A 26,856-nucleotide genomic window follows, 5' to 3' on the forward strand; every position below is an offset into this window, starting at 1 on the left:
AAGAGGACACGCAGAGGCTACAGGCACAAGCTAAGTCTTTACGGTTGACCGATGGGACTGGCTACGACCCCATTGTGCTGGTGACAGGGCTAGCAACTGTTGTATCTGGAGATGTCATATTACCCTGGGACCTACCTGCAGCAAACACAATAGGACACTTTATCTCCTTCACACAAGAGTAAGAGGCCACTCCCAGTGTTCAGTCATCGCAATGAGCAGAGGAGGACCTTTTGGTGGCCTCACCGGCTTTTTCTAAACTGCTTGTACTCAAGCGTCTACTAACTTACAATATCCCATCATTCCTGGGTGAGACAGCCACCTCCAAAGGTGTGGATCTTCGTCAGTCTCAGTGTTAGCCGCAGCTCTGCTGATAACGCCACAAGAGTGAGTGATGCCGCAGCCAGCCCAACCTTCATCTTCCGAGGCTCTTAGTTAAGACCCTGTTCCTACGAACACACTTGGGGCACAGCATGGTGTCCTCCAGGTGTGGGGGTGGAAATGCGCAGGAGGAGGGCAATCGCTTTCCCTTTCTTATCGGGTACCCAGGCTTGTCCAGCATGGAACTGCAGCCGAACCCAACCACTTGAGGTGGCAGGGAGGCTTGTCCCATGCACCACACACCACGTTTCCCCATAGGTCTCTGATGTCGCATTGGAAGGCACTGCCTTGAACATCTTAGCATTGGCTGCAAGTCTGGCCCCAGATGCCATCACTGCCCCGGAGGCAGATGTATTTACCAGGTTGGTGCTAACTTCCTCATAGAGCATAAGAGGATCAATGAGAGCAGGTATCTGCCCCGAACTGTCACCTGACAGTCTTTCCCAGGTTTGGTCTTCATTATTTTGCGAGATGTCTTCAACCTGGCCTCTTTGGCTTAGTCAGGAACATTCTTCAACTCAGACTTCCTACAAGTGTGTCCTGGAGTCTCAGGATCTTGTGCATTCTTCTCTTTTGGTTTACAATCTCCATCTATCTCTGACCTTTTTTGCCCTCCCCCTTCCCCCCCCCCCCCCCGTTGCTTTAGTCTTTGCAGAAGACGTGCTACACATCTGGCTTCCACTTCTCCCCTCGGCCCTTCTGCGCTCTGCTTCTTGCTTCCAGCAGTCTCCATCTTGAGCTTAGATGAAAGCTCCGAAAGAAAGTTCACCCAGCTTCCAAATCGCCTGCATCCTTCCCAAGTCTACGGTTACACAGCCCCTCACATCTGTCATGGGGCTTTGCTGCCCCACCCCCAACCCCATCCCCACAGCTCCCAGATGGCCCTGCTTTCCAAAACATTACAGCAAGTACTGGCAAGAGCCTCATAGTCTTTCCAGGGATGACAGAGCCTACACAGACAAATGGATGACAGACGGCAGCTACACAAATGCTCACAAGGACCCTCTGTGGACTGCTCTAGGGAAAAGCAGTGTGCTGGGCTGGGTTTAGCTTGGCGGCTTAACCTAAGTGGGGTACGGGTCAAGGAAGAGAGGCTTTTTGTTTGTTGGTTTAAAAAAATGGGTGTTGAGGGCGTTGTTACAGGACAGGGCTTGTGGTGACTTGTGTGGAACAAGACCCAGAACCTAAAACCCCAGGGAGATGACAAGAAGACAGAACAAGCGAATAACAGACTCGGGTAACTTCAGGAAGAATGAATAAGGAAAGAAAACGAGGTGTGGTGGGGGTGAAGACACCTCGACCCAAAGCAACTCTGGATAAAATGGGGTTTATTATGGCTATAGTAGGGGTCCTGCTCCATTATATCGGGAAGTTAAAATAAGAACATAAGAGCACCATACCCAGTCACAAGCACGGGGAATTACCATGTGGTCCCCGCACGGTCGCTCAGCCGCCACTCTGCTCCCTTAGACTGTCTACATCCCTGGTCCCTGGCCAGGAGGAGGATGCCATAGTGGCTGGGTCTTCCTACATCAATTAACAGTCAGGATAATCTTCCACAGACATGCCCACCAGGCCAACTTGATCTAGGTAACTAATTACTCTGTTAACACTCTCTTCCCCAACCGCTCCAGGTTGTATCAGGTTGGCAGTTGAAAGTAACCAACGTAACTCAGCCCTCGTCAACCTGACACACAAATCCATCGCTTTAAGCCATTGACAGCAGCCCCCTAAGGACCATTAAGCCAAGGGGAATGCTGTGTGAACAAGAATTATCTCCAGCAGAGAACAACAGGAACAAATGTGAAGGTCTCCATCCAGGGAAAGGGACTGAGGGCAGGCAGGAACATCAGCATGGAGCTTAGAGAGTAGGGGAGGGGCAGCTGAGACTGTCGCCCTTAGAGAGCGAGCGACCCAAACTGAACAGCTCTGAGAATAGAACAAGGTTCTCATAAAAGTATAGCCCAGCCCATGTGTGCTGAGGGAGTTCTTTAATCCCAGTACTTGGGAGGCAAAAGCAGATGAATCTCTGTGAATTCCAGGCCAGGCTGGTCTTCATAGTCTAGAAGAGTCAGAGCTACATAGAGACCCCATCTCAAAAACCATGAAAATGACATAATACACACATATATAAATATTTATATATAAATATATAATATATACGTTAAAGGATATATATGCATGTGTATGTAATACATATATAAAATACTGTATATAAATATATATAATTTATAAATTAAAGGTTATATATATGACTGGGATCTTGACTATTTATGAAGAAGACATATACATATAGATATACATATATACACACATATATGTGTGTGTGTGTGTGTATATATATATATATATATATATATATATATATATATATCCTAGATCAAATGATACCTAAGTTCAGAGGCCAAAATAAGGCCTTTAATCTTAATTACATGTAAGGATGAAAGTTATCACACGGGTGAGAAACCCGTGCTTTCACTTTTGTAGAGTGCGATCTAAAGGGAGACAGCCTAGGACCAGTGTCTTTCAGTCACCCAAGGGAAGGGCTGGTGGCTGGAGGTGGGAGCTAGACACTAGAGACAAGCAGAGGTTGGATTCAGGACTGCATTTTGATCAAGCCAGTGTGGGGAAGGAGGAAAATCAGAGACTGTGAGAGGGTGTTGGTGACTTCTGATTTTCTCCTTCAGCAGAAGCGAGGCTGTGCGGGGAAGGGGTGCAGTGGCCAGCTACGTTTCTGTCTGGACAACTCCTCACCCCGAGAGACTGGCCAGACCGAGACTGAAGATACCACACATCAGTTTGCCCAGTATTTCCTGGATCCACAAGCAGGTGTCAGATACACAGGACAGCAACTAGCCAGGAAGGGAAGGCGGCAGTAGGAGACTGTGTTCAAGGGCAGGCAGTGCTGAAAGGTGACATCGGTGAGCATCCAGTGCTCTGCTGGGCATCTTGAACCACAGTCTGAAGAGGGGGGTGTGTTTCTCCATAAATAGGCAAGACCCAGTCTCTCTCACACATGGTGTGGCAACATCAAGTCTTATGGGAGCCAAAGGCAGTCAAAAATCTACTAAGGGGACAGCATTCTGGTTCACGAAGTGGCATTTGTGGGACTGACTGCTATATTTGACTGAAGGGCACACAAAATAGAATTAAAAAAAAATCAGTCTACCCAGATGTAGTGGTGCATATCTCTTGTCTCGCTACAGTGAGTTCAGGGAGTTTGGACCACTGAGACCCTGTTTCAATTCCTGGCACACACAAACAAATCTAGAGCCATGTTGCAGGAGTGGAGTAGGGGTGGGGGGGGAGTGAATAGGCACATGCATGTGATCATATATGTATGTTGGTTGTGTGCAGTACATGTGGGTACATGTGGAAACTGACAGCCTTGGGCATCGTTCCTCAGGAGCCATCCACCTTCTTTTTTGGGACAGGTCTCTCACTGGCCTGGAACTCACTAGTTAGACTAGGCTGGCCAGTGCGCCTGAGAGGAATGGTGAAGGGGCAGGTTGTTCCCCCTGTCCCAGCCCTGAATTATAAGCAAGGCTGTGGGGGATTGGACATCAGTTCCTCATGTTTGCATGGCCAGGGTTTTATCCACTGAAACACATCTTCCCAACCATCTAGGTGCCACACTTTGACTGAGGATTTCCCAATGGATAGCATCATAATTTCTTGTCACCCTGACATTGCTAAGGAGGTGACAATGTCAGTGGGATTTAAGAGATACAGAGTCAGACGGTAACTCTGTGGTGATTTGAATAAGAATGTCCCCCATAGGCTCATACATTTGAATACTTAGTCATCAGGGAGTGACACTATTTGAGAAGAATTAGGAGGTGTGACCTCATTGGAGTAGTGTGGTCTTGTTGGAGGAAATGTGTCACTGAGGGTGGGCTTTAGGGTTTAAAAGCTTGCCTGCCTCTGCCTCTGCCTCTGCCTCTGCCTCTGCCTCTGCCTCTGCCTCTGCCTCTGCCCCTGCCCCTGCCCCTGCCCCTGCCCCTGCCCCTGCCTCTGCTTCCCCCCTCTCTATTTATATAGATATGTAATATATACGTTAAAGGATATATATATATATATATATATATATAGAGAGAGAGAGAGAGATCTGATTTTGGATTAGGATATTGTTCTCAGCTACCACTCTAGCACTACATCTGTATGTCTGCATGTATGTCTGTGTGTCTGTCTGCCATGATGACAGTAGACTAATCTCTGAAATCATAAGAAAGCACCCTGTTAAATGCTTTCTTCTTATAAGAGTTACCATGACCAGCCAGCTGGGTGGTGAGTAGAAACAATTTTATAACTGATGGTGGCTTGGATTTTATAGAACTGAGGGTGCTGTTAGCACAGTGTAGAGTTTTACTGTGCTACTCCCTTCTTAGCAGATATATTAATCCCACACTGGTTATAGCTAGTTTGGACACAAACTTGCCTGCGTGTGGAGATGAAGTAGAACTTCCAGGGGAAAAAAGATATGCGATTCTATATTTTAGGCAGGAAGACCAATTTGGCAATCAGCACAATCTGGCAAAGGGGATTTAGAATAGTGGCTAAGCATCGTGTATTTTTTAAGATTTATTTATTATTGTGTGTGTGTGTGTGTGTGTGTGTGTGTGTGTGTGTGTGTGTGTGTACACTGTTGCTGTCTTCAGGCACACCAGAAGAGGGCATCGGATCTCATTTACAGATGGTTGTAAGCCACCATGTGGTTGCTGGGAATTGAACTCAGGACCTCTGGAAGAGCAGTCAGTGCTCTTAACCGCTGAGCCCCAGCATCATGTATTCTTAAAGACCAATTGTGAGAGCTATATCGAATGACTCCTAGTTGCCAGGAGTCTATGCGCCCACAGACAAGTACCTCCAATGGAGTGCAGATTCCTCCTGTATAGGTGGCTTCATAGGAGCTGTACTGTCCCCAGCTCCAGAGGTCGGAAGCCAGCAGGGAGTCCCACATTTCTTCTTCCCTCATTTCCTCCTCAGTTCCTGGCACTCCTTGGCTACTAGCTGTGTCACTGAGCTCTCTGACTTATCGACACATGGCCTTTTCCTTTGTGTGCCCCTCTAGTTTTGCCAAGGGAGGGGAACAAGGAGTCCCAACCCAAGTCCTCATGGATACCGAGCAAAGACTTTACTCAGGGTCTGCCCTACTCCAGTGTGTTGCAGGATGTTTGATCACACTCTGAAACCTGTGACTGTAGTATTTACTGAAAAAAAAAATGTTTCCAGTTGTGGTGTGGCTCAGCCCTTAGGACACACTTTAATCCCAAACAAGGTGTGTGGTAAAGTTAGTTTATAGAAGGAAGCAGAGACTTTTGAAAGTGATGTCTAATTGAGAGGCAAAGTGATGAATCAGAGAAGGATTTGACGGAATAGGATATACCCGACCCTCATGAGAAGAGAAAGGGAAGCTACTTAAGAGAGCAGTGGAGAGGGGAAGGGGAGGGAGAGGGAGAGGGAGAGGGAGAGGGAGCGGGAGGTTTTTCGGGACAGTTGTATAGAGAGGTTGCAGAGAAAGAAGGGTAAACTTACTCAGCAGTAAATCTCAGAGGCTGAAAACATTGTAGGCCTAGATCAGATTATACATAAGCTAGAAGCTTCCAGGACTAGGTGTAGGTTAGCAGACTGAGGCAGTAAACCTTAAAGGTGACAATTATATCAGGCAAATAAAAAATACAATAACACCAGTGTGATCTTACAGTAACCCGATTACACCTTAAATGACTGTGTATGCCTCAGGTCACATTCACAATGTTCGTGGTAAAGACTTGAATGTATCATTCTGGGATAACTACCTCCTAATCTAGTCCCCCACCCACCCCATATTCCATCAAACCTGTGACAGCTTGTTTGAAATATCAACTTGCCACAACCTTAGAAACCTCTAAGAAAGCTTCAACGGAGAGACTAGCCTGTAGGAATATCTGAACAATATTGTCTTGATGTAGGAAGATTCAGCCTATTGTGGGCAGCACCATTCCCTAGACAGGGGGTCCCAAGCGATGTAACACGGGAGAAAGTCAGTTAGCAACAGCAAAGAGGAAGTGAGGTCAACACTGTGTGCTTTAGGTAGGTTAGAAACAGTGTCAAATCCTCCTCTGAGGTAACCTGGGAAAGCCATTGGTCCACCATGACCATTTTACAGCCCAAATCTGTGAGTGCTAGAAAGCAGATTCATTTCTGAGAATTGTGGTCTCTGGGGACACTCTACATTTACTTTTAGGACTGGGCCTGCCTGGGAATCCCTTGGGTCTCATCCATCCTCCTCCTGATTTATTATTTAGTAGCATGTAGATTCGGTGGCAATGAGTGCACACCAGCAGCTCTGCGCTCCATACTTTGCTTACAGCCAGCATGTTCCGTGCATCTCACAGCTCTGAGGAAGGCATCTGAAGGTTGCTGCTACTGGAAACATGGCTTCGGGGAACACACACACACACACACACACACACACACACACACACACACACACACCTAGAACATATGTGCTTTAGCCACCTACCTGCACTGTGGCCACACAGTCATGAGCCCTTGGAGCAGCCATGAGGTGACAGACAAAGAATCGATACACATGAGCCCTGGAGACCAATGGAAGTCAGACAGGCAGCCCCACCCCAGCCACATCCTCCCACTAGTGCAGCCATAGCCTCGTCCCTCAGTGCCCATACATGCTGGGTTCTATCTCTTTTCCTGCTCCTTCTAAACCACTGGCTTTAACCCTTCAGATACTGCAGGTGAAGCTCTTCACGGGGCCTAGAGGGTAAGAGCATGAAAGACTCTAGGGAAAGCTTTGGCCACTGGAAGAATGTTCTCTTCCAGCTCTCCTATAGGATCTCCCCTAATAGGCTAAGGGCCTGTAGCATTCTGCCCCTGGGTGGTATCGGACTGACATTACGTAGAAGAATCAGGCTAGACATGAGCATCCAACTAGGGGAAGATGAAGAACCACGATTCCTAGGAAGCATCAGGCTTGGGCTTAGGGGAGCTCACCACGTAGTAGGTGGGCCTAGGCATGCTGAGGACAGGCCCACACTGCCACTATCCTGGTCTTTCTTTAGGACTGAGTCAACTCTTGTTTGAATTCTGTGGTGCCGTGGGTGGAATCCAGGGTCTGCGATTTGATCGTGAAAACTGAACAATGGGGTGAACTGGTAATGATAAAAAATCAATGAAACTGAAACTAAAATTCAACAGCAGCACCAAGCACACCAAACAGTTTTGTTTTGATTGGGTGTGTGTTGGGGGGGGTGTCACTAGTAGCTCAGGCTAGCCTCAAACCTACCATATTCCCACCTTCTCCTGAGTAACTGAGACTACAAGTGGACAATGCAGTGCCCACTTGTAACGAGTAAAAGATAACTACAAAGTAGTGACAGTGTTACAAGGGTTCACCGGGACTGAGCCTTAGCTAACCTCTAGGGAGAGGAAGGGACAGGGGAAAGTCACACCCCCGATCCACAGTTTCCTGAGTGGGGCTTAATCAGAACATCAGAGAAGGTCCCCGCCCCTGCCCCACAATGCCAGCAAGGACCTTAACAATGGAATGAGTTGGTTAAATTGAAAAAGACTCTTTAAGAGCAGAAGAAAAAACAAAACAAAACAAAATACTATAGGCGCTAGAGAGATGGCTCAGCAGATTAGAGCAGTGGCTGCTCTTGCAGAAGACCTGGGTTCAATTCCCAGGACCCACATGGTGGCTCACATCTCTCTGTAACACCAATTCCAGGGAATCCGATTCTGGCCTCTTTGGGCACCAGGCATGCTCGTGGTATATAAGTCTAAATCTAAAATAACGTTGTTGTTTCTAAAGAACTACAGTCACGCAGGGAGACAGACAAACAGGCATTTCTGGAGTACACCCCAGCCTCTACTGAACTAAGGGTATCCATAGCAACAACAGAACTTAAACTCAACCCTGCTGGACCAATGCACCTTTCACGCTTAAGACATAGTCGATAGAGAAAAGGCTCTGACTGCCCATGGCAGCCTCTCATCTACTGTGCATGGTAGGACACGTTCTGTGACGTGACTCCCCTCAGTCTTGTTTTCAAGCCGCTCGTTCCCTATCCGGTTGCCTTCACATTGCATCCCCTCTGCAGGTCATCCTGTTCTTTTCCTTTCGCTTTGCTACACTGTTTCACCGGACAATTCTACTGTGAACAATGTTTCTAGGGGCATTTGTGTGTGTGTGTATTTTATGTGGGATGTATGTTTCTATTTCTCTAAGAGTAGAAATGCCAAGTTGTATGGAAACTCTGTTTAGCAACTTCATAAGCTATTTTCCAAAGTGGCTACCCAATATTACATAAGCCGGAGGGTTTGTTTTTGCTGTTGTTGTTGTTTTGTGGAACTTGCCTTTCTATATAGTCTCATTGAGTTCATCTGCCTTTGTCATGAGTATGGAGTGGTATCTCCGCGCCTGTTGATCAGCCAAACCCACGATACCTCAAAAGGACAGCACTCAATGACCAAGTGGAATTCTCATGCATAGCTCAGAATTTAAAAACAGAATAAAATATAAATCACCATACTAACAAAATAAAATAAAAAAACTATAATCATCTTATTCCCCATTTACTTTTGAAGATTGTTTTGTTTTTAATTCTGTGTACATGCTTGCGAGCATATACACATAATAAATGCAGGTGCCTCGAGTCCAGAAGAGGACATCGGATCCCCTGGAGCCGGCTTTGTGAGCTGTCTGACGTGGGGTGGGAACTGCACTTAGGTCCTCTGCAGAAAGTGCTCTTAACCACCGAGTCATCATCTCGACAGACCCCTTAAGACAGAAGGAGCAGGAGGGAGGGTGGCATGACAGTATGCAAATGAACTAGGAATAGAAGAAAATGTTCCTTACCTAATACATGAACGAATGAGGTCTCCAAATAAGCTTATGGCGTGCAGACACTGGGAGAGACAGGCTGGGTGCTTTGGGGGAAAACAGAGCGGGTCTTTCTTACCACGCTTACTGAATGCAAGTCCAGCCAACCCCACAAAGGGGGAGGTGCCCAAAGCAATAAAAGCATGGCAGCAGGGGCATGCCTATGACCAAAACACTCAGTAAGCTGAGGCAGGAGACTGCTGGGACTTTGAGGCCAATGTGGGCTACAGAGTGAGACCCCCCATCCCTCCAAAACAAAAAGAAAAAAATTGACAAAGATACATGAGCAGAAAATAAACAGACAAGATGCTCAACCTTAGTCGTTAGGCAAATCCAAATTAAAATTACAACGCACCATTACATATCTACTGGGACTGCTGAAAGCAAAGGTTAGGAGAGTGAACTCCATACGCAGTAGAAATGCAAATTAGGTCAGCACTTTGGAAAACAGGTTAGCCATTTATTTTAGTATTTTTTGCAGGACTGACAATTGAACCAGGGACCGGTGGGTTATGCTAGGCAAGCTCTCCATCACTGAGCTCTCTCTAGAGATCTTTGGCTTTTTAACATTTTTTAATCACTTACTCGTGGGCATACGAGTGTGCAAGGGCATGTGTGCACCACATAGCACACGTGGAAGTCAGAGGACAGCTCTCAGAATCTGAGCTCTCCTTCCTGTTGGTTCCAGAGATTGAACTCGGCTTCTCAGGCTTGACGACAATCACCTTCTCCCACCGAGCCACCTCGCTGACCCAGCCTTTGACTATTTTTTTCCTTTTTGGAGACAGTGTCTCACTACATACTCCAGGCTTTCTGTAACCTTGGAATCCCCTTTCTTCCCATTCAGAGTGCTGGGATTGCAGGCATGCAGCAACCCAGCAACTTAAAATATATACGTATGTGTGCGTGCATGCGTGCGTGCGTGTGTGCGTGCGCGCGCACACGCCATGTTTTTCCAAAATGAAAGAAGCCAAGAGGCTTAACAGTGTTTGGTCCACCTATGTGATATAATGCAAAAGGCAACGCTGTGGGGGCGGAGAACAGAAGGGCGGCTAGAGAGGCTGAAGAAGGGGAACGGCTATGCGAGGTTATTCGGGGGGCAACTGGAGCACTGTGGTGGTGGATGAGGATAAGCAGAGCCAAGCACCTCCAAGGCGTGGCTTCCTTGGTGCAAATGTGAGACTGAGTCAAGCGGGATGCTGAGGAAACCCCAGGACCAGCGAAGTCTACGGAAAATAAAGTTAGCCACATTCTAGACAAACCAATCACACGGCCTCGCTGCATGGTGGAGGGAACAACTTCCCTCTGCAGGAAGGAGAACTTGACTGAGATTCCCACGTTGTGTTCAATCAACTGTTCAGTCCAACTTTACAGATAAAGTCAGTTTGAAATTCATAGCCCATGCCTTTGGGCAAAACACACTTTTACCACTTAAAAAACGCAAAGTCCACAGTTCTCTGCAGATTTTAGTCAAAAGGCCACTCGCTGTTCAGACAAGTTGCAAACAAGCAAGAGAGAGTTGAATGAAGAAGCTAAACAAGTCCTTAAGTCCAGAGATGTCAGTATGAACTCAAGTTTTTACACCTCATTCATTCATTCATTTACTGTATTCATTCATTCATTCATTCATTGTATTCATTCACTCATTCATTGTATTCATTCACTCACTCATTCATTGGGTGGTCGGGAGTGCCTGGGCATGAGTTTAGAGGTCAGTAGACAACTTGCAGGAATCATCTCTCCTTCCACTGTGTGGTTTCTGGATCAAGCAGCTTGTCAGTCATGGCAGCAAGGCCCTTGACCCTCTGAGCCATCTTGCCAACTCACGAGCTCGCTTACTGTTAGGTGCAGTGAGATGGATGAACATCAATGACTGTGCGTTTTCTCGCTCTGCCCTGTGGCAGCACCTAGAAGGTCCGACAGAGTAGCAGCACACAAGCCGGGTCCAGACGCAGCCTAATGTCATCCTCCAGAAACACGCACCACCCAGAGCTCCTGGGGAATTGGTCTGCGCTTGCTTCTACTGCTGATGGAGGGGGGTGCAAGCTGAGCCCAGAACGTGGTGCGATGCCAGGTTAAATAAGGGAGAAAACAAGAAACAAAGAGCAAGTCCAAAAGACAGAAACCAGCCAAATGAGGGCTCCACTGGACGAGCCAGATGTGGGCCATTTGAAAACAACAATACTGCACCAGGTTGAGTACCTGGGGTGTGGGAGGCCATAAGTAAGCAAAGATCAAACCTCACAGGATCCCAGAGGGTCCAGTTATCCTCCTCCAAGAAGTCTGCAAAAGCAAACCCAAGAGAAGACAGACACACCGTGGACACTCCGCTTGAGACAATCTTCCCCAAAGGCTTTTTGCCGGATAGTTGGTCCCCACATGACGTAGGTCAGCAGATGACCAAAGGTGTGCCTTGGAGAGGTGTATCTTTGCCCTGTCGGGCCCCCTGTCTCTCCTCCCCTCCCTGAAGCTCTGCCTCACCACCAGCTCAGACTCACAGAGCCAAGTGACCATGAAACCCTCTGAAACCATGCGCCAAAATAAACATGTCTTCCTTTGGTTTTCTTATGCTGTTACAACAGAAAGCCACTAACACGAGGCATTTCACAGAAAAAAAAAAGAGAGAAACAGCACGTATAAGCCGTGAGCATGATGAAATGTCATTAGCTAAGGAAATGAAAGATAAGAGGAGGGTTTGACATTTTATATCCTCCTAACCAGTAAAACGTGTAAATCCAGACAAGGGGTAGGTAGCAAGAATATGGAGTAAAGGTCAGAATACAAGCGCAAAGGTAAACCCCATTGCTACCCGGAACCGCTGTCCACGTCCTTTGGTGCACGTACAAAGGAATGTGGCACAAAGTCAGCTCCAAGGGATGATGGAGGTGCCGATGGGTTAGCTCAGAGACTGATCTCTTCTTAAAAGCAAATGGCTAAGTGGAAATCTGCAGCATTTCACTATTATCAAGTAAGGCATGCACAAGTCTCTCATCCTACAACTTTTGATTGTACCACTCGCTGCTTACCCTAAGGAGTTCCAGAAACACCTCTACGGTTGCTTTTCTATTAGCCCCATATAGACAAGAATAAATGTTTATCAAGAGAGGCTGCAGTAAGATGTGATTGTATTCACATCCCTGAGTGCTATAGAACAGGAACATGAGTGAGTTATGCTTACATTTACAAGCATTAATTCATTGAAAAATAAAAAGCCCAGAAGCCTTCTTATTTGAAGGAGCAAGCACTTCACCTTCCAGCCAGCATCAGCAGGCTGCAACAGTAGTCCACTTAGCCTACATAGAGAGCCCATGCTCCAAAGGCAAGCAAAGACAACACATACTTCATTATAGGATCCTCAAATTGCCAAAATGTATCCTTAGGGATAGAAACGAGAAAATACTTGTTTAACTTTACAGAGATCCCAAAACTGCGTTCTGGGTTAATCGTTACCAATAGTGGGAAACAGAGACACCAAGGGTTTCTGCCATCTACTTTTCTGGCAAGAATAGCTGCTGAGCCATGAGCCTAGCAACATCTGGGCATGAGGGGTCCTGGAAAGCTCAATGTGCGGTGTGCAGAGAGAGGCACAGGGCAGTTGGAAGCCTCCCGCTGAGGGAGCCAGAGCACAGCTGGGAGTTCTAGGTGGAGGTGAGAAGAGCCTGCTCAGGCAGGAATCCTCTTTTGCACTGTGACTGGTCTCCTACTGTTTCACTGGGCCTTTGAGAGATAAAGAGAGCTACATTGGTCCCTGAACATGGGACATCTCTATCTTTGAAACGGCGAGGAAGAGGATGACAGATACAGACCTATGTCTGTAATTTGGGGATGGGGAGATTTTACACATGTCATTTCAAACGTTTACATTCGGGGCTCTCCGTGTGGTTCTCTAATGACAGCAGCAGCTACTGGGGTGGTGCTGAGGAAGTGAAGGAGGTGGGGAGGTTATGGGAGGTGAGGGAAGGGGTTAAGGAGTGCCCTGGGTTATGGTGGTGTACACCTTTAATCTCAGCACTCAGGAGGCATTGGCAGGCAGATCTGAGTTCGAGGCCAGGCTGATCTGCAAGGTGAGTTCCAGGACAGGTACACAGAGAAACCCTGTCTCTAAGTAAATAAGTAAATAAGTGCATAAACAAATAAATAAGAAATTCCCATTGGAAATAACAAACAAGAACCTGTTACCAGAGTGGTTCTCAAGCCCCAACCAGCATCAAAACTCCACGAGGGTTTGCAAAGCTCCAGTGCTTACACAGCTCTGGGAGAAATAGACTGTAGTATGACAACCTGCCCGTTTCTCGGATTCCCACTGTCGGATGCAGCTCGTCAGAGGACCACTTTCAGAAACGTTACACTAGACAAATAAGATGTGATCGTTGGGTAGCATTCGGGGGCAAAGTAAAGCACAATTCGTGAATGTTAAAATGAACCGAGTCAGCTGTGTGCCTCTGCTCCGGCAGGGGTCAGTTGCTTAGAAGCTGGGAGAGAAAGCAGAAGGCAAGGACAACCTGGAAAGGGGAGAGCAGGGGGCTGTGATGGAGGACCTGTGAACCCAGGGTGGCCAAAGAAGAAGATGGTTTGTAGAGCTCAATCTCTGTGAGTGATGTGGGTGCATGGTCAGCCCTCCCTAGAGACACAGTGGGCTTGGAGACAGCCCAGTGGTTAAGAACTCTAGTTGCCCTTGCAATGGACCTGGGTTCAGTTCCCAGCACTCATATAAGGAGTCTCGCAACCATCTATATAACTCCAGGTCTGACCTCCGCGGGCACCAGAAATGCACATGATGCTCATACAAGCAGACACATAAAATAAATCTAAAGAAAAAGAAAACAGGCGAACTTGCAACCCCAGTGAATGGTGCACCATAAAGATCCCTGGGTCTAGGAGACTTGAAGAGCATAGAAGGGTCTATGCAGGCTGTATGCAAAGGCTATGCCGTGTACTAAGCAACTGCACCAAGTGGGGGAAGGAAAGGGTCCGTCCTAGCACCAACCTCCTGCAGGTACCAAAGGATGGCTCTGCAAATGAGTTGGGACAGAGGGGCAGCATTCTACTCAGGGCTGGTGCTGAGATTCGAGGTGTGGAAGGGAAATGGCTGAATGAAACGCAGATGGAAAAGGGTTGGCAAATGGGCCAGAGACTGTTTCCCTGCTTATCTGAGAGGATGCCCAGATATGGAAGGGATGGAGAACAGGGCAGAGATTGGCAGATACCTGCTGGGCGGGAAGGTTACCTCAGCCTGGAGTAGTTGCCCCAGCAGGGTAGAGGATGGACAAGAGAAGGCCCTTTCAGCCTCCTCCCCAGGGAGAGGTGGGTGCTGCTTAAACCTTCTATAAGGGCTGACTTCCTCCTGTTCCTGGCTGCTCCCAGACCTGGGACTGACTCCACTATTAATAGCAGAAAAGGAAACTGGAAAGAATGCCCCAGGAAGAGGGCGTGTGGAAGGCAGGCAGGAAGGCAGCAAGACTGGACTCCACCCGGACACTCGCCTGGCCTCTCCTTCCTTCAGCCACAGCTCACACTCCAAGCTGTCACCTCCAGAGAAATGAGAAAGGACAGAGAACAGAAACCAAGCTGGACCTGAGGCAGCCCTCCTTGGCTTAATGGGATCTAAGAGCACACGCTACAGATGGAGACATAGACCCTGCCCCTAGCCTCTGACCCTGAGACCCAGGCACTGTGAAACACAGACAGTTTCCAAGGTCCCACAGAATATGAGTAATTTCCTGGTATGGAGCTGTGTAATGCTGCAAACGCACAGTGCAATACACAGGTAAAGTCAGCTTTTCCCGGGGCTTCAGAGTCACGCACATAGCCACCACAGAAGGCTTGCTCTGGGCCTCCCTGGAGGCAAGGCTTCAAGGGCTGCCTGCTCTGACGCTCAAAGGGACATCCACTCCAAGAGACCCTAGCTTCCCAAAAGGACCTAGGGGGAGGCAACTGGGGTCTGTCTGAGTTCTCCCCTCCCCCTCTCTAGGGCCCGTTTTTCCCTGAGTCCCTGATTTACAGCCTGGTTCTGAGAGGCAGAAACATATGGGAGTGATATTGGAGCATATTCAGTCTGGAAGAGTAAAGTCTTAAATCAGTGTCTGCATGAATCCTGGAGGTTCTCTGGCATCACCCTTTCACTGCAGCTCCCAGCAACGCCATCCTCCGCTTGGCTTTGAGGGCCACCTTCTCTGGTTCTCGGTGAGACAACTGCGGCTGGATGTAGAGCCCACCCACACCCGATCCATCTCATCTCAAAAACCTTAACTATCACGCCAGTAATGTCCAAATCAAGCAGTAATTACGCTCTTTTGTCTTTTGAGGGGACACTCTGTCTACCACGGAAAACGTGGCCCATGTCCTGGCGTGGTTTCTCCACTGCTCTATTTAGCTTCCCACATGGGCCTGCTCAGTTTTTCCTTTGCAGTATACCCCGGCTCCTATAGGCCACACATCTATACTTGGTCCCACTGAGACTAAAGCAGAGGAAGAGGGTAGGAAGGAGCCCAACCGTCTGACTTAAGTCTCCACAGTAGCTGTGTGGCCAGGCAATTGTCCACGTTCCATTTTTTCCCATTGTATTTAAGTGAGCAGTGGGCAGGAAGGGCAGAATGATACCTCTTAGCTTTAAGTACACAGAACAGTGGGGTCACAAGGCTCAACTACCATGAGCTGTGCCCCCATGCCTGCAGGCGAGCATCTCCAAGTCCTCAGTTTGGTCCCTATTTCCCGCTACAGAGCTGTGACCACCTCTGCCTTCACCCCTCACCTCTGCACGGCCCTTAGCAAGTGGAGAGAGGCTCGGGCTTGTGTAGACCCACAGTGCTTCCCCTCCAGTGCTTCTGGAAGCAGACAAGTGAACAACGGTAGGGGGACAGCGTTGGCTGTCAAGCAGGGTCCCAGATGAGGGACTAAGCCACTGTGACACAGTAATATGCAAAGGAGGAGAACAAAGGTTCCGGTGAGTCCCAAAGTCTTTCTCACAAACACTGAACTCTGCCCAGAGTGAGCCCAAAGGCAATCAGGGATGATATTGTAAATTAATTAAGCATGGATGTATTCCAATAAAACTTTATTTACAACCGCATACAGACAAATGCCTATTGGCAGACCTTTGATGTGGGGGTGGGGATTGAAGCTTCTGCTTTCATCCAGCTACAAATCCAGCTCTATGGTTTCCCTAGAGCCTCTCAGTGTCACTTGTAAGCCTGCTATTAGAAGCAGAGCCAAGGCCTCACATACAAACAGAGAAAATACACTCAACCCCTGAGAAAACAACCAACCTGTTACCTAACCCTCCCCCCAAAAAAGGGAAATGTAGAAATTAATTTACAGACCTAAAGTTCTATACAGCTCAGCAACAGACCCAGATGATTGGTGTTGTGATGGGACCTTGTAGGATTCTTGCCCTCTGAATGGCTGTTACCAACAACAACACTCCCTACTGCTTATAGGGGAGGGACCATGCCCATCCACCTTGCAGCCCTGCCACCCACATGGTACTCTGCCCTAGTAGACACCTAACGTATTCCAGGGTCTTGCCAACAGGGGCCATACATCCTGGCTCTCGAGGGACTATCAGTGCCAGCTGGGTACGGTCAGCCACCGCTCCACCCAACTTGCCTTCCGCTTCCCTTCCCACCAGAATAGGTGCCTGGAGCCTGGTGGTGTGGGTCCCAGGGAAGCCTCACAATAGCCTCTTCCTCCTCAATTTAAAAACTGCCCCACGCATATCAAGGCTGGACAAGGCAACCCAGTAGGAGGAAGAGTCCTCAGAGCAGGCAGAAGAGTCAGAGACACCCCCACTGCCAACGTTCGGAGTCCCGTAAGCCAAACAACTACGGCATGTACAGAGCACTTAGTGCAGACCCATGCAGTCACCGTGATTGCCAAATCTGTCTCTGTGAGCCGCTGTAAGTCCTGCTTAGTTGATTCTGTGGGCTGTGTTCTCCTGGTGACCTCGACCCCTTTGGCTCCTACAACCCTTTCCTCTCTCTCTATTTGGAGGAGTTCACTAAGCTCTACCTAATGTCTGTGAGGTCTGTTCCTTTCTGAAGGGAAATGGAGGAGCAGTGGATCTGGGGAAGAGGCACGATGGGGGAAGGGACTTGGAGGAGTAGAGCGAGGGGAATTTATGCTCAAGATGTGTTGTATGAAAGAAGAATACATTTAAAAAAACCTGTCTCATTGAGGTGCTTGGCTTTCTAGTTTTCTATTTCATGTTAATTACTAGGAACTAACTGTCAGCCGAACTTCAGTCATGTAGACCTGGCTGGTTCGGGGAGGTCATCCTCACATCTGCGGCAGCCCTCCCAACCCTAGTGTGCTCTCGAACCCATCAGTCAGAAGGCTCCCTCCACACATTAATCTCCCACCACAGGCAGAGTCCGCCTATGTGCCGGAATTTCTTGCCAGGCCAAATTCTTATTTCTCCCATGTTCATGAGAACCCCAACCAAGACACATCCAGGTGACCAAGATGGAGATTTGACTCCAGTAGACAATTTGGGGAAGAGAGGCTTGACTGACCAAGAAGTGATCCACTTGACCTGGCTGTCCTATAATGGGCCTGTGACACTTCCTCGCTTGGTGGCTAGGGGAGCTGCCTCTAAGAGACTCTGTTCCTAGGACTACTAGGAACACAGCATAGAAGGGTGTGCAGCTGAGTGTGCAGCAGGATGTGCCTCACTGCCCAACAACAACATGATAGACTTGGGATAGATGGGGTTCATACCTTGGCATATTGACACTCAGTCACATGAACATGCGTACGCGTACACACACACACACACACACACACACACACACACACACACACACACGAAGAGAGGGGGGATTAAAAAGGACAGATACATCTCAAAAAGACTATAAAAATTGGACCTAAAGGCACACAAACATAACCTCACATCCAAATATGAATATAACAGGAAGCAATAATCACTATTCCTTAATATCTCTCAACATCAATGGCCTCAACTCCCCAATAAAAAGACATAGATTAACAAACTGGATACGCAATGAGGACCCTGCATTCTGCTGCCTACAGGAAACACACCTCAGAGACAAAGACAGACACTACCTCAGAGTGAAAGGCTGGAAAACAACTTTCCAAGCAAATGGTCAGAAGAAGCAAGCTGGAGTAGCCATTCTAATATCAAATAAAATCAATTTTCAATTAAAAGTCATCAAAAAAGATAAGGAAGGACACTTCATATTCATCAAAGGAAAAATCCACTAAGATGAACTCTCAATCCTCATCTTCGGTTGGTTTATATACAAGTGTGCAATTTCTAGGCTTGAAAGTAAAATGATGCTATCTGGTGCTGGATAGAGGAGCCTTATTTTTTATTATGGCAGCTTGCTATTTTTGTAACATGGTGATTTGGTTGAACACAATAAAGTACAGTAGTAACTGATCTCCCCTTCTTCCTGGATGAGTGAGGAGATGATTAAATGTTGATGTCAGCACCCTTGAGCTTCTGCTTCTGTTGAAAAGGATGCTGTGTTTGATTGTGGTCCGAAGCTTTGAAGCACTACTTGGCATCTCCTTCCTTGGAGGTCTCACTGTTTAAACATAACAGATTTGATAGCTTGTTGGTAAGGTGAGGTCCAGCTTGTCTCCACTAGGTCATCTACATGTGAATCCGGTGGTTATAAGGTTTTGTTCTAGGGATATTTCATTTTTTTAATAACGGTTTTAGCTGACATTCATGGAGAGAATGAATCCTTAGAACTGTGCCACTAGTGAAAGGAAATCCTGTCTAGAGTATGTTTCTTTACAAAGCTGTGTCACACCATCCTTTGGGCCCTCTGCTGGAAAAGTAGAATCAAGTCTCAAATAATGCCTTTGAAATTGTATCCTCTAGTATTATAGATGTAGGACAGTACTGTATCATACCTCTGTGGATGTAAAATAGCTTGTACCTGCTTTATGATACGTAGTAGTGACCATGCTTTATCAGAGCTGTTTTTAATGATGTTGCTCAGAATGTTTTCTTTCCAGATGATGATTGAGAAGCTAATTTAAAAAAAAATGGTGCCAGGTACCACAAGAGTAACAGAACTATGCTGTTTTCTCGGGTTTTGTTTTTTTACTTTTTTTTTTTTTTAATGGAGTGTGCTGGATGTCTCTACAGTTTTGTTCAGATGACTGCAGAACCTGGAAAAGCTGTTGCTGCTGTTGATGCATAACACACTGCTATTATTGGTCTTTTTATATAAATATAAATATATATACAGATATATAATTTGAATTTTTTGAAACTTTAGCTGTGCTGTCAACTTTGGAAAAAAGTATCCCCGTTTACTGTGTTGAGTTGGCACTGTACAGAAATTAACAGCCATATTGGTCTAGAAATGTTGAACTTAAGTTTTTTCCATTTGTACAGGGGTAACACACTGTATTAAATATGTAAGGTCTTATCTACGTGGGTTTGATTACAAAAACTAATAAAGTATTCTCTAAATTTAAAAAAAAATTGGACCTTTATTTAAGTCTGCACTGTCTTCTCTATCTGTCTCCCAAAGCAGGAGGTGCTAATAATTGAACCCAGGGTGTCACACATGTTAGTGAAGCACTTTGTGACCAAACTGTATCTGCAGCCCCATTGTGCCTTTTTGAATTTTCCATCACCACCACCATCACCATCACTACCACCACCACTACCATCACTACCACTACCACCATCACAATCACCACCATCACCACCATCATCCCACTACCACCACCACCATCATCACTACCACCACCATCATCACCACCACCACCACCATCACCACCATCACCACCGCCACCACCACCCCTACCACTTGGCACTTCATGGTTTGTGATTGTTAACTCTCCTCATATTGTTTCACAGGGCAAGTACACCCATTCCTTATTTGTTTGTATCCTGTACTGGGTCTGACAGAAATTAAGATAATTTAAAGACATACTTGTCTCTTAATCCATCAGATGTTTCAAACAATGGACCCCGAAGAAGTGGACATTTCCCCAGGGAGTTCATGCTGGGAGAAAGACAAGTCAGCAGCCAGAGGGAGAACTAGTTTCCCAGGGAGATGTCTCATAGTTCAGTAACTTGTTAGAGAGCATCTTGCTGGATGCCGAAGCCTAGTTTCAGTCAGTGGTGGGCAGGACTACACCCTGACCAGCACTTCTTAGATGTGTCCATCTTTGGCCCTTCACTTCAGGACCCCAAAGATGGACTTGGGCATTTGCTGGACTTTTACAGTGTGGCCACAGTAAAGTCTTTCTCTGCTTTCCACTTTTAATTGGTGCGTGGACCTGCTTGGAACAGCCCTACTGCTGCTGGTGGACTCCGCCATCCCAGCTTACTTTAGGCCATTATGAACGGCAGTACAACATACATTGCAGGCCATTCCCATGAACTTCTGTGTGCACTTCAGGCAGCCCAGTGACAGGACTGGAAGAGCCCGTTGCTGAGGTCCTGCAGAGCAGGGATAGAAGAATCGTACCAGGGGCTCCCATTCCCATGTACCCCAGCCCGAGTCGGGTCTTCTCTACGTGGCCACCCCACTCAGCTCTGCCCCAACAGCCTCTGGCTATCAGTGGTGGGACAGAGACAGAGTTCTCTAGAGCCAGCATCCTGCTCTAAGGCTCATTCGGAAGCTGAGCAACCCTCAGTTTCCACATGAGGCTGAAGGGGAAGGGGCCCAGCCAGCTAAGGTCACAGCTGAGTGATCTCTCCCATCTTCTCTGATAAAACTTGGAGAGGCCCAGTGTGAGCAATATCCCACCCACTTGGTGCTTCTCCAGGGAGGTCAAGGCCCCAATCTTACCCCAGCTCTACCCTTGAGCCCTCAGCAGGAATCTTAGGAACATTCTGTGACTCAGAGAGGAGGGTAAGAAAAGAGCCTGGAATGCCATCCTGTGCTCAGCTCTGCCCTGCTGCTGAGAGCTGCCCACGGCTGCTCCCTCTGGTTCTTCCCCCTGCCTCTGCTTCCCTGCCAGTCACGGTTGCTCTATCTCTACTGGAAGCCTCGTCTAAGGATGCCAGCCTGCCCAGAGAAGGGAAGGGGCTGGATCTTCCTGAGGAGGAATGAGCCAGCCATTAGCGTCCTTCAACAGCACCCTCACAGGGCCTCCTAATCTCCTGGCCTGTGGCTGGCCATGTGAATCCCAGTCAGTCGGTCTGGGCAAGGTGCCCAGGGGCAGCCTGCCCACTGCCAGTGGTGGGCAGGGACAGAGGTGAGGCCCAGATGCCTTGCCCTCCCTCCCACCTGCCAACACAGGTTGCTGGACGAAGCCACAATAGAAGACGGCTCCTGGAAAAGTGTTTCCCAAAGGAGCCCTTCACCCTGTCATAGCAGTTTCAACGGGCACCACAGAGAGAACAAGGGAAGGCCTGAGATTTATGTGAACAGGGTCTCCCTGGACCTGGATTTCCTGTCTGACAACCATGGGTCAAAATGAGCATACGAGAGAGAGAGAAAGAGAGAGAGAGAGAGAGAGAGAGAGAGAGAGAGAGAGAGAGAGAGAGAGAAACAAGCATATACCTTGAGGAAAGCAACAAAAGAGTCTCAAATCCTCAGAGACTGCAGGCAAGGGGAGCCAGACAGGATCCAACACCCTACGGTGGACTGGGGATACCAGTGCTTGGCCCAGTCTAGACAATGTATGTCTTGATATACCTGTGACCACAGAGACACCAAGTCAGAGGTGTGGATATGCTGTTTGTCTCTCTGTCTTTGTCTCTGTGTCTCTGTCTCTTTGTCTCTGTGAGTCTGCTCTCTGTCTCTCTCTCTGTCTTTCTCTCAGTGCAATTTTCTATTTATCCCCCTATTATAACGCCTCTCTACCTCTTGCCAGGCAATGCTGGCACACCTTTAGTCCCAGCACTCACTCAGGAGGCAGAGATAGGCAGATCTTTGAGTTTGAGGCCAACTTGGTCTACGGAACAAGTTCTAGGACAGCTAGGACTTTTTTTATGCAGAAGAAATAATCTTATCTCAAAAACAAAACAAAACAAAACAAAACAAAACAAAACAAAGCCTACCTCTTAAACTTAACCATCAAGGTTTATTTACTAAAGCGCTCACATATTGGCCAGACACAGCCTATCTACACCAACCAGGCCATTGCTTTAACTACTTTGTTTCCCTTATACGTGAGGAGAAGCAGACTACTGGCTTGGGTGGCTAGGTGGGACTAGTCTCCCAGCCATGTGAGGAAGCTGGACTGGAACCCAGGGCAACCTAGGGGGACGAGAGGGCTACACTTCTCCTTCAGCAACACTCGTTCACTTTGGTATTGGCCCCTTGTGGTGTTGGCTCCTCCCAGCAGAGCGCCTAGGACTCGATCCTGGGCAAACTCACACTTCCAGAGTCACAGCGCGTGTGCATTTGGCACTCTTCCCCTCACAGTGCAGTCAAAAACAACCTCGGGAAATATTTTTCTGAGGGGGTGGCGCAGTGTCATTCCCACGCCACCTCCCTGTCCCGTGAACATAGCCAGATGTGTACAGTTTCGAAGTGGACCCTGGAATCCTCTGCCAGGGACCAGCCTCCACTCTTGGCCTGACACAAACAAAGGCATGAAGCCAGAGGGAAGTCCTGCATTCCCAGCTGTGGAACGGTGTCTCTGGGAACTAGATTGCAGGTTCCGTCTCTGAAATGGAACCTGTGAACTTCCCTGGGAATGACTGCCTTTCGTCAGGTGGAAGCCAGGGGTCATGACCACAAGTGACCTCAAGTGTAGCTTCCCAGATTTTCCAGCTTTGTGTGTTCTGTGCTGCACAAGTCCCTCTTCCAGGAAAGACACCTGTGAGCTTCTGGCTGAAGAATAATTCTCACTGTTACACCTTCCCCACCCCTGTGCTTGGGGCAGAGTGGTGTTGGGGAAACCATTTTGCCAAAGCTTGGCTTCTTCCGTACTCCAACTGATGCATCCTGAAGCAAAAAATAAGAAAGCGAGCATTCCATTACCCAACTCCCCAGCCGGACCCAGGAGGGGGAAGCACGACCACCCACCAGAGGGCACAAGTCTGGTCTTCTGTGGGAGTGGGTGAGGAGTGAGCAAACCAAGTCAATGGCTAAGCTAAGCCACGAGGGCTGGCTCCTTTTAAAACCAAGTCTTAACTCATTGGGGAGTCTACTACAGGTTACTTTCTATAGGTTCAGCCTAAGATGTGAGCCAAGAATCCAGGCAGCCACTGAGAAGCAGATGTCCAGACGGCACATGCTCATTCCCCTAAGGCTGTCGAGGTTTAATGACATCACACGGAGGACATGACCACAATAAATGCACACAAATGCATATGCAGGATGGGGGCTATTTTAAAGCTCTACCTTTCTTAGGAATCCGGAGCTGCATTCAATGTTCCTTCTGAAGTTTCCCAAGTCATGGAAAGGGTCTGGCTGTCTTAGATCACTGGAGCTTGCTTTTGAAGTTTGCCTTGAGGTGGGTAGGGAAGGTTCTGCCCCTTTCCAGAACCTGGAAAGTAGAGACAGCTCCACACCAACCAGGATCCCTCCATTCCAGACTGACCAACAGCACAAGCAGGTCCTCAGCTTGTCTCAGCATCCCTTTGAGTCTGGTCCCTACTGGGACAGGCTGATATGCCCGGAGTTACCCAGGCAAAGGAATGGATACCCATCCTTCAGGCTGGGTAAGCTGAGGCCAGGCAGGGAGCCACTGAGCACTCAGGGCAGGCTGTGGCTAAGTCTACAATGCTCCACAGTCAGTGGCTAGGTCCTTTTATTCTCGATAAAATCCAGGGAATGAAGCTCTGAACACAGCTCATTGGCAACACTTGACGTTCATCCATCACCCAGGATTGAACCACAGCTCAATCCTGTGGAGAGATGATTGACCTCACCTTGCTCCCCCTGCCTACAGCCCCACAGCACACATGTGCAGCCATAGCTGGAGTCGCAGAGGCCCCAGGGAAGCTGAAGTATCAGGAATGCAAACCTCTGGGACCTACCCTTGGCATTTTTTTCTCTGCCTCTCACGGTCATGTCAGAGCTAGGGGACCCTGGGTACCACTTGATCCCATCCCAACAAGTGAGAAATTGACTCTGACTGTGACAGATGGCCAGAGTCACTCTTCTGTGCCATCTAGAAACCCTGTGGTCTAGTACAGCCATTTATCCTTGCCCTGAAACATGAATAGCCCTGGGCTGCCAACCTCAGCTTCTGCCTCGTTTAGCTTTTAGACAGACAGGGGAAGGGGCTCATCTGACCTGCAGTGAGAAGGAGGGAGGCTTCCATGGCACTATGGGCAGGTACTTGTGTCCTCTACTGTGATCCAGGGGTTGGCAGCATCCCAGACTGTCCTAAGCAGGCCACTGCCTTTAAGACACCTCCCCTGAAGACATCCACAGTAGGTCAGAGTATCAACACAACATGTTCCTAGATCCCCCTCCTTGGGTGTATCCACACATGAAGTCAAATGGTCAGATGAGTGGAAGCCAACTGAAGACACCCCAGGAGCTGTTCCATTGGTTCCTTATTTGCAGATGAGAAAACCGAGGCCAGCAGGAGACTTCATGCTGTCCAGGAGGAACGGCCTCTTCTACAAGCCAGCCTTCTCTTTCTCCCTGCCCCACAGTGCAATCATGAGTTCCCATGATCCACCTCTCCTTACTCCCCCTGCCAACATGCCTCTCTGCCACATATATCCGAGCGGCACACATGGGCAGCCATAGCTATAGTTACAGAAGGCCCAGGGAGAGCTGTAGCTGGCACGTTCCTGTGATTGTCCTAAGGTGTCCTGGAATCTGTCACTACGAATGTTCTGTGAGCATACAGGACAGAACTCTCAGGTTCTCCCCGAGCTTGAGGGCATAAACCCAGAAACTGTCCTGCCTAAGCGCCTACCCCATCCCACCCCAGGGAGCCCAGGGGAAGGAGAATGGACAATAGGATCCCATATCCTGCCTCTCCTGAGCTACAGCCCTGCAAGCCCTCTGAAGCCACAAAGCCAGAACCAGGGTGGCCTTACAACAAAAAGCAAGTGTGGGGCGCTCCTAGTTGGATTGTGACCCAGCAATGCAAGGAAGAAGAGACAGGGAACACACTGCACTCAGGCTGGGGTGGGGGCTGATCCTGCTTCAGCAAGGGGTGTTCCTTGTCACTGTTGGGGGATTAGTGGGATGAGGGGCAGCAGCTGCTAGAGAAGCTAAGCTGGCCAGTGGCTCCCCAGGCTACCGTTTGGCTTACCTCAGCCCTGCTTAACCAGCTCTACAGCAGCTCTACATGCTCCAGAATGCCTCCTCTCTCTGACACCTGTGACCTGAGATACCTGGGAGGTGTTACAGGAATCGGGCAGGAGGCAGGGGAGGGAAAGTGGAGCCAAGAGCAACCAGAAAACTGTTAGTCAGCAATGAACTCAACAGATCAAAAACCCCGAAACAAGGGTCCACAAACCCAGTTTCTGTTTGTTTGGTTTTTGGTTTTTGTTTGTTTGTTTGAAACAAGGTCTCATGCAGATTCGGCTATCTTCAAACTCTATGAAGTTAAAGGTTAACTTTGAACGTCTGCTCCTCCTGTCTCCACCTCCCCAGTGCTGGGATTACAAGTATAGGTCCTCTCACAGCCTAGTTGATGCAATGCTGGGCTTAAATGGTATCGAAGGTCAAAGCTAGGGCTCTGGGCTAGGCAAGCACTCTACCAACTGAACTGCATCCTCAGCTCCCACCCCTAATCCTTCCCACTGAGGAGCAAGCCTGGCTAACACCCAGAGAGTGCTCCAGGACTTTTCAACTTGTTCCCATGCACCTGGTTCAAGCACCTTCATAAGCATGGCCTCTGGTAACCCTGGTTTCCCTAGAAATCCTCTGGAAGAGCTCTCTGGGGAGTTCATTTTCTCTTTTCCCAGCTATCCCTAGATCAAAGTGTTTTCACTGATGATTTTGCAGTGTGGTCCAGGTCTTTACAGATTGTCTGGAACTTATAATGGAGACAGCCTGTCTGTCTAGGCAAGTGGAGACACTGCCTATCCCCAAACGTCCTGACAGAGGGAGCCTGAGTACTTTACGAAATATATGGTCTCACCTTCCTCCCGCTCTCTCTCTCTCTCTCTCTCTCTCTCTCTCTCTCTCTCTCTCTCTCTCTCTCTCTCTCTGTGTGTGTGTGTGTGTGTGTGTTGAGACAGGGTCTCACTGTATATATAACCTTGGCTAACCTAGAACTCACTATGGAGACCAGATTGGCCTCAAATTCATAAGAGATCTGCTTGCCTCTTCCTCCCAAATGCTGGAATTAAAGAAAAGCATATGCCACCATGCCCAGTAATATATATGTTCTCTTAAAAGAGAAATAGATATTTTCTATTCGATGCTACAGTATATCAGGGGTGCTGGGCTACAGTCAGGTCAGTAGGAATGGAAACACGAGACTGTATTTAGAACCAGCAACAGTGGTGCACACCTTAGACCCAGCACTCAGAGGCAAAGGCAGGGGGATCTCTGAGTTTGAGGCCAGCCTGGTCTACACAGAAAGTTCCAGGACAGCCCAAGGCTACAAAGAGAAACCCTGTTTCAAAAAACCAAGGGGGAGGGTAATGAAAAAAGGGATGGAGATTGATTGATTGATTGATTGATTGATTGACTGACTGGCACTGAGCCTTAATGAAGGGAAAGAGTAGGTGG

At 48.2% G+C, this 26,856-nt stretch overlaps 1 protein-coding gene and 1 pseudogene across 1 annotated transcript in view; both read right to left on the minus strand.

The window, feature by feature from the left end:
* Positions 1–26,856, minus strand: part of Podxl (podocalyxin-like) — a 46,592-nt gene that overhangs the window by 10,760 nt on the left and 8,976 nt on the right.
* LOC147994788 (developmental pluripotency-associated protein 4 pseudogene) lies at positions 336–1,172 on the minus strand (annotated as a pseudogene).

The sequence above is a fragment of the Rattus norvegicus genome, chromosome 4, assembly GCF_021556685.1.
Source record: "Rattus norvegicus strain SHRSP/BbbUtx chromosome 4, alternate assembly SHRSP_T2T, whole genome shotgun sequence".
Classification (NCBI taxonomy): domain Eukaryota; kingdom Metazoa; phylum Chordata; class Mammalia; order Rodentia; family Muridae; genus Rattus; species Rattus norvegicus.